Source organism: Rutilus rutilus (assembly GCF_951802725.1).
Source record: "Rutilus rutilus genome assembly, chromosome: 11".
Taxonomy (NCBI): domain Eukaryota; kingdom Metazoa; phylum Chordata; class Actinopteri; order Cypriniformes; family Leuciscidae; genus Rutilus; species Rutilus rutilus.
Window position 1 is genome coordinate 41,111,385 of NC_140216.1, and position 8,870 is coordinate 41,120,254.

An 8,870-nucleotide genomic window follows, 5' to 3' on the forward strand; every position below is an offset into this window, starting at 1 on the left:
GGCTTCCAGGAATGAAATAGGGACTTGTTTTATGTTTTGGTCTTCAAAGTGTTAAGACATATAGGGGTCATTGAAGCCAATAGTTTAAGGGACCATTTCTCAGTTAAAGCCTTACTTTCCCAACCCAGGCTCATTGGAAATACGTTACTCTGCCTACATTATGATCAGTCATGTTAAAGCATAGAGTAAATTTACAGAATAAACAAAACACAAAAGAACATGACGTCCTCCATTGTGTCTGTCGCTCGTAATGCTGTTGATCAAACTACAGGTCTCAGATCAGTGCAGAGACACTGAAACACACGCTTCCTCTCATAACTAAAGCTTACACACTTTCCACATCATTTATAGTGCTGTGTTTGTTACAGCTGTGCTTTATTATGCTTCAGTTTTATGTGCATTGTGCAATGCCATAATTATACACAATATATATATATATATAATATATATATATTTATATTATTGGATGTGGTCTATATGATCATGAATGTCTGAAACGAGCATCTTCCCTCTCCTGTCAGTGACTGGACATCATTTACCACACATATATATTTTACACACGCCATGAAACTGTGGATTATTTCATTAATAAAAGGCAGAACCCATATCTAATCTAATGGCAATTATTATTCTTAATATTTGTATTTATTTTGTTGTTATTTAATCAAATAATAATTAAAATGTAAACGAATGAATAAAGAAATATGATTATAATACTATTATACTGTAAACCCATTTATAATGCAAATCATTTTAGTGTTGCAGTCGCTGTATAATTTACTGCTTTCTTTTCGCAAAGAGAAAAAATTGTGCACAAAACACTTAAATATATAAATATTTATTATAAATATACATTCAGTACAGCATTTTTCACATTATGAAGTGGCAGTGAAACTTGGTAAGTGTCAAATTTAGTATAAAAATAGATATGAAATTTGATACAAAAGCATGTAGTTTATATAGGAACGCTCTAGAACAGTTTAATGCACTTTAGGTCATAATCCTGATAGTTTGGTAATGTTCTGGTGATCTGAAGGCTAAGATGATCATGTGTGTGTTGTAATGCTGTGTGTATAAAGACTCTTTCCATCGTCGACTTGTTCCAGTGGAGAAAAGCAGGATTAGTCTGGCACTAGAAGCTGGTGTGTGTGTGTGTGTGTGTGTGTGTGTGTGTGTGTGTGTGTGTGTGTGTGTGCCGTTATCTCAGTTCCTCACGGTGGGAGAAGATGGAGAAGCAAAGACGCCAGCAGAACCAGGAGTGTGTGAGACACATTCACATCAGGATCTGGAACACACACACAACTCGCATCAAGTCCTGCTCATTCAACACTAACACTGACTGTGTTTACATGTGCACCAATAATGCAGATCATCTCCAGTAATCAGAGTGAGGATTACAGATGTTTTGAAGTTTATTTTTTGAAGATCCCTGATCTCATCAGTCTGAGCAGCAGATTTCAGATCTCTTGTTTCTGAATCTGAGATGCAGTAAGATCATATTCCCCTTCATATATCAGTGTATATGATATTTAATTGTTTTTAGATCAGGAAATAAAGAGGAGCTAAAAATTGTGCAGACGGAGCTGAGGAAGAAGATCAGGGATGGTAAATGATGTTATAAGAGGAAAATGGAGGATCAGCTGCAAAGTAACGATGTCAGAGGTGTCTGGAGGAGCCTGAATACCATCTCTGGGTATAAAGTCACCACACCTCAATCTGAGGTGGACCATCTGCCCCTCCCATTGTCCAGACTCTCCTTACGAGCACATTACCATCGCTGACACTTGGTTCAGAGCCCTTTTACATCTCCAGTACACCTACTCCTCCATTTCCCATCCCCCAGATTACAACTACTCACAGCCCTGGGCACCCAACTACTAAACTGTCTCTTACCGTCAACCAGGTGAGAGGAGAGCTGAGGAGACTGAAGATGAGGAAGGCAGCAGGACCAGATGTTATCATCTGAGACGCCACACCCCAAGGACATGAACAGCTACAGACCGGTGGCTCTGACGTCTCATCTGATGAAAACATTTCAAAGACTTGTTCTAGGGTATCTTCGTCCCCTGGTGAACCCGTCGATGGACCCGCTTCAGTTTGCCTACCGGCCTGGCATCGGAGTGGATGACGCTCTCATCTACCTTCTCCACAGATCCCTCTCTCATCTGGAAACAGCTGGAAGCTCGGTGAGGATCATGTTTTATGATTTCTCCAGTGCCTTTAACACCATCCAGCCTGCACTGCTGAGAGACAAGCTGGGGGACGCTGGAGTAGACCTTCACCTCTCAGCCTGGATCCTGGACTACCTCACCAGCAGACCACAGTCCGTGAGGATTAAGGACGGTCAGTCTGACACAGTGGTCTGCAGTACAGGGGTACCACAAGGAACAGTATTGGCACCATTCCTCTTCACCCTCTACACTGCAGACTTCACCTTCAACACCTCAGACTGCTTCCTCCAGAAGCTCTCTGCTGACTCTGCTGTCGTTGGTCTCATCTCTGATGGGGATGACAGAGTGTACAGAAAACTGAATCAGGACTTTGTGGTCTGGTGCAATCTAAACCACCTCCTTATCAATGCAGCAAAGACTAAGGAGCTGGTGGTGGACTTCCGCAGGAGTAAGCGTGCTTCTACGGTACCTGTGAGTATTCAGGGGGTGGACATTGAGATTGTGGACTCCAACAGGTATCTTGGCTTCCAGGTTAACAATAAATTGGACTGTACAGACACTGTTAAGGACCTTTATAAGAAGGGCCAGAAGAGACTGTTCCTGCTCAAGAGACTAAGGTCTTTTGGAGTACAGGGTCCACTCCTGAGGACTTCTTATGACTCTGTGGTGGCGTCAGCGATCTTCTCTGGTGTGGTATGCTGGAGTAGCAGCATTACAATGGCAGACAGGAAGAGGATAAACAGACTGATTAAAAAGGCCGGTTCTGTCCTGGGTTGCTCACTCGAGCCAGTTGAGGTGTTGGGAGAGAGGAGGGGGGAGAGCTAAGCTCACATCCATGTTGGAGACCTCGTCCCACCCCCTTCATGCGACACTAACATCACTGAGCAGCTCCTTTAGTGTCAGACTGATACACCCACGCTGTGTGAAGGAGAGATTCAGAAGATCTTTCCTTCCTGCGGCCGGGAGACTTTATAATCAGCACTGTTAAGCATTAAACAGAAACCAAAACTCAGAGACTGAGTGGAAATTAATGCACAATGTCACTTTGCATCGCTAATATATTCACTTGCACTGTTTTTATATTTGGTAATTTGTTTTATAGGTGTAAATATATGTTCTTTTTTATTTTAGTATTGCATAATTTATTTTGAATTTTGATATTGTTAGTATTATGTTAATGTCACTTATTATTTTACTTTATGCTATCTACTTTCTGCTGTAAATGCTGAAATTTCTCACTTGTGAGACAAATAAAGGTTGATCGAATCTAATCTAATCAAAAAAAAAAAACATTTTCTGAACATAGTAAAAAATAGCCAAAATATTTAATTAATACAAAAATACACACCAAAAAAAAGAAAATACACAAACAAAAATGTTTCTTACAAAAGTGGTTTAATTTACTGAGTTTTTCACAATACTACTCACAGATTTACAATAAAGAATGCAGATTCCCTATTATGCAGACAAAAACAACAGTGGAAAGGAAAAAGTCTATAGATAATAATAATGAAGACACTTAAGGAGAAGCTAAGGCTCTTCCAAAGGCCATATTAAACATACATATTTTAAAACAATATTTTACAATTTATGCATATGTGCATACACACTGTCTTTCACTATATCAGTTTATTCCCACTTAGATTCATTGCATCAAACCACTGTGTGCAGAGATGTATTAAAATCCTCCTGATTTCCCAGCGTTGTTTTTAATATCATGCACATCATGATACATTTAATTATTCAGTTATAAATCATGTTTCTTCCTGCTTTACATGTCACAACATGAGTTAAAGAGTGAATATAACTTTATCTCAGTAACACATGTAATGTTTAAGTGTTCTGGTTAAACTTTCAGAAGTCCGCATGTGTTTTCTGTTGTCTTTAAAAACTAAAGGAGGAAGTCCATCACTAATGTGACGTAAGACATGAAGCTCACACTGACATTTTGAAGAAGTGAACATCAGTGATAAAAGGAGAGAAGTTTATCTTGATGCCGGATCATTTCAGAGCAAGAGAGGATTCAGTTCAGTTTACAAAGAGAAGCCCCTTATAATCTCCTGTAGAGATCAGTTAAAGGCAACAGCGGTGAGGAGAAATCTCTCTAAAGATGATTAATATATTAATATTAAGATGATTAATATGGGAAAAACACCTCGGCAAGAACACAGACTCAACTTTGGACACACTTTTCCTTTTGTACAGAGAGTCAGACAGACAGAAACACATTACAGGAAAATCGAACAATTTGCAATATGAGTGGCTTAATAATGTGAGATTCCACATCAGTAAAACAACAATTCTGATATTATTGTAGATAAGTAATTATTTTTATGGCATTAATATATCGCTTTACACAGAAGGGAGTGAATCTCCTCAAACACCACCAATACCAATACTACACTCCTCTAGCTGCAGATGTTCAGTGCTGACAGAATCCTCTGTAGATCTGTTGATCTGAAGGTGAATTACAAGTAGCAAGTGTCGTCACTAGATGTTCTGGACCTCATTTAAAGTTTAATCGTGGCCCTCAGGAGAGATTATTACAGGGACTGGTTATTTTGTACTCTGATCTGGCGGCGGCAAGTAACGTCTATTCAGACGCTGGGATTTCCTGATGACAAAGACAATCACACCCAGCAGAGCCAGCAGAGCTCCACACACTGACAGTCCAATAACCCAAGACTCTACAGCTGGAAGGAGGAAGGAGGGAAAAGAACACAAGTTTTTAAAATGTTTTTTCTTTTTCTAAACTCACTGCTTAAAGATTTTTTTGTTTAAATAGTTTAAAGTTCTCAATATCTCCTGTTTTACTTACTATGTTGTTCTTTATGTTTGTTATCCTCTGTCTCCAGTTTTCCCTTTGATTCTGTACTAGATTCTGTAGAGGAGAATGAAAGGTTACTCACAGTTTAGCATCAATTTTCTGTTCAAATCCTGATATAAAATCAGCTCAAATATCTCTGCTCATCCACTGATCTTCTCTCACCTGTGACTGAGACTGTGATCAAGGTTTCTCCTTCATAATCCAGAACTCTGTATGTTCCAGTGTCAGTGACTGTAAACTCATTAATGATCAGAGTCTCGTCACTGACGGTCAGTCGATCACTGTTGACCCCGTGACCTCTCGTCCACACCTCTGTCCAGCCTTCACTAGAGTTTCTCTCCACTTTATCAGCATTGATCAACAGAACATCCAACTTCAGATCCTCTCCTTTCTGCACAGAGATCTCATCTGAGGAGAAACACACACATTCAGCATTAATATAATGGTGTCAATCAATCAAGACATAAGAAATATTAAGAATTAAAGGGAACAAATTTAAACATTTAAATATCAGCCATTGTAAAAGCCATATTGGAGACGACTGATCTTATATATTATGCGGGACGTGTCCTATTCAGTGTCTCTGCATGCAGACCAACACTATCACTGAAGGAAATCCAGAAACTCAGTTCGGACTTTACCATGAATATGAAGATGGTATTCCCTGATTTGTCGCTTTGGCTTTGACTGATCATTAGTGTAATAAACTCTTAAAATGTATTTCCCAGCGTCACTGTAGATCAGATCCTTGATGAAAACGTCACATGATCCTTTTTTAAACACTCTGCTGTTTTTACTCTCACATTTTCCTTTCTCACAAGCAAGGATGTTTTTAGAGAGTCTGATTAAAACATTCACACGACAGGGTGGCGTTTCCTCCTTTCTTCCCCATCACAGATCGAGCGGTGGTTTCTGCAAACACACAGAAAAATATATGTATTTTAAACACCATACACTCTCAGAAAATAAAGTACATAATTGTACTTTTAGGGGTACAATGGCTTGTCACTGGGGTTGTACCCTCAAGGGTACAATATTGTACCTTAACCTTTAAAAGAAACGGTACATATATCCCCTCCTTGAACTGCCACCTTACCGTGGTGGAGGGGTTTGAGTACCCGAATGAACCTAGGAGCTATGTTGTCTGGGGCTATATGCCCCTGGTAGGGTCTCCCAAGGCAAACAGGTCCTAGGCGACGGGTCAGACTAAGAGCGGTTCAAAAACCCTTATGATGACAAAAAAAAAATGAGGACCGTGACGTCGCCCGGTATGGCGCAGCCGGGGCCCCACCCTGGAGCCAGGCCCGGGGTTTGGGCTCGTATGCGAGCGCCTGGTGGTCGGGCCTCCCCCCATGGGGTCCGGCCGGGCTCAGCCCGAAGGAGCGACGTGGGGCCACCCTCCCGTGGACCCACCACCTACAGGAGGGACCGTAAGGGGCCGGTGCTAAGTGGATCGGGTGGCAGTCGAAGGCGGGGGCCTAGACAACCCGATCCCTGGACGTGGAATCTAGCTCTAGGGACATGGAATGTCACCTCTCTGGCGGGGAAGGAGCCTGAGGTTGTGCGTGAGGTTCAGAGATTCTGACTAGAGATAGTTGGGATCAGCTCTACGCACGGCTTGGGCTCTGGAACCACACTCCTCGAGAGAGGATGGACTCTTCACCACTCTGGAGTTGCCCATGGTGAGAGGCGGCGGGCTGGTGTGGGTTTGCTTATAGCCCCCCAGCTCAGCCGCCATGTGTTGGAGTTCACCCCGGTGAACGAGAGGGTCGCTTCCCTACGCCTTCGGGTCGGGGATAGGTCTCTCACTGTCGTTTGTGCTTACGGGCCGAACGGCAGTGCAGAGTACCCGGCCTTCTTGGAGTCTCTGGGAAGGGTGCTGGAAAGTGCTCCGACTGGCGACTCCGTCGTTCTACTGGGGGACTTCAACGCCCACGTGGGCAGCGACAGTGACACCTGGAGGGGCGTGATTGGGAGGAACGGCCCCCCCTGATCTGAACCCGAGTGGTGTTCTGTTATTGGACTTCTGTGCTAGTTACAGCTTTTCCATAACGAACACCATGTTCAAGCATAAGGGTGTCCATCAGTGCACATGGCACCAGGACACCCTAGGCCGGAGGTCGATGATCGACTTTGTGGTCGTTTCATCCGACCTCCGGCCGTATGTCTTGGACACTCGGGTGAAGAGAGGGGCGGAGCTGTCAACTGATCACCACCTGGTGGTGAGTTGGATCCGATGGCGGGGGAGGAAGCTGGACAGACTCGGCAGACCCAAACGTACTGTGAGGGTCTGTTGGGAACGTTTGGCCGAATCTCCTGTCAGAGAGATCTTCAACTCCCACCTCCGGCAGAGCTTCGACCAGATCCCGAGGGAGTCTGGAGATATTGAGTCCGAGTGGACCATGTTCTCCACCTCCATTGTCAACGCGGCCACTCGGAGCTGTGGCCGTAAGGTCTCCGGTGCCTGTCGCGGCGGCAATCCCCGAACCCGGTGGTGGACACCGGAAGTAAGGGATGTCGTCAAGCTGAGGAAGGAGTCCTATCGGGCCTGGCTGGCTTGTGGGACTCCTGAGGCAGCTGATGGGTACCGACGGGCCAAGCGGACTGCAGCCCAGGTGGTTGTGGAGGCAAAAACTCGGGCCTGGGAGGAGTTCGGTGAGGCCATGGAGAAGGACTATCGGTCGGCCTCGAAGAAATTCTGGCAAACCATCCGGCGCCTCAGGAGGGGGAAGCAGTGCCCTACCAATGCTGTTTACAGTGGAGGTGGGCAGCTGTTGACCTCGACTGGGGATATCACCGGACGGCGGAAGGAATACTTCGAGGATCTCCTCAATCCCGCCGTCACGTCTTCCATTGAGGAAGCAGAGGCTGAGGGCTCGGAGGCGGACTCGTCCATCACTCAAGCTGAAGTCACCGAGGTAGTCAAGAAACTCCTCGGTGGCAAGGCACCGGGGGTGGATGAGATCCGCCCTGAGTACCTCAAGTCTCTGGATGTTGTGGGGCTGTCTTGGCTGACACGCCTCTGCAACATCGCGTGGCGGTCGGGGACAGTACCTTTGGACTGGCAGACCGGGGTGGTGGTCCCTCTTTTCAAGAAGGGGGATCGGAGGGTGTGCTCCAACTATAGGGGGATCACACTTCTCAGCCTCCCTGGGAAAGTCTATGCCAGGGTACTGGAGAGGAGAATCAGGCCGATAGTAGAACCTCGGATTCAGGAGGAACAGTGTGGTTTTCGTCCCGGTCGTGGAACACTGGACCAGCTCTATACCCTCTACAGGGTGCTGGAGGGCTAATGGGAGTTTGCCCAACCAATCCACATGTGCATTGTGGATTTGGAGAAGGCATTCGACTGTGTCCCTCGCGGCGGCCTGTGGAGGGTGCTCCGGGAGTATGGGGTCCGGGGCCCTTTGCTAAGGGCTATCCGGTCCCTGTACGACCGGAGCAGGAGCTTGGTTCGTATTGCCAGCAGTAAGTCAGACTTGTTCCCGGTGCGTGTTGGACTCCGGCAGGGCTGCCCTTTGTCACCGGTTCTGTTCATAATTTTTATGGACAGAATTTCTAGGCGCAGCCAGGGGCCGGAGGGGGTCAGGTTTGGGGACCACACGATTTCATCTCTGCTCTTTGCGGATGATGTTGTCGTGTTGGCCTCATCAAGCCAGGACCTCCTACATGCACTGGGACGGTTTGCAGCCGAGTGTGAAGCGGCTGGGATGAAAATCAGCACCTCCAAATCCGAGGCCATGGTTCTCAGTCGGAAAAGGGTGGTTTGCCCGCTTCAGGTTGGTGGAGAGCTCCTGCCTCAAGTGGAGGAGTTTAAGTATCTTGGGGTCTTGTTCACGAGTGAGGGAAGGATGGAACGGGAGATTGACAGA

The 8,870-nt window shown here is 45.4% G+C and overlaps 1 long non-coding RNA gene across 1 annotated transcript; it reads right to left on the reverse strand.

Annotated features, from left to right (window-relative positions):
• Positions 1-3,530: 3,530 nt before the first annotated feature.
• On the reverse strand, positions 3,531-5,401 carry LOC311300365. The gene is made up of 3 exons (XR_014629266.1): positions 5,161-5,401; positions 4,990-5,052; positions 3,531-4,864 (listed from the first exon to the last, which is right to left on the reverse strand). It is a non-coding gene; the product is annotated as an uncharacterized lncRNA (long non-coding RNA).
• Between the last annotated feature and the right edge of the window lie 3,469 nt (positions 5,402-8,870).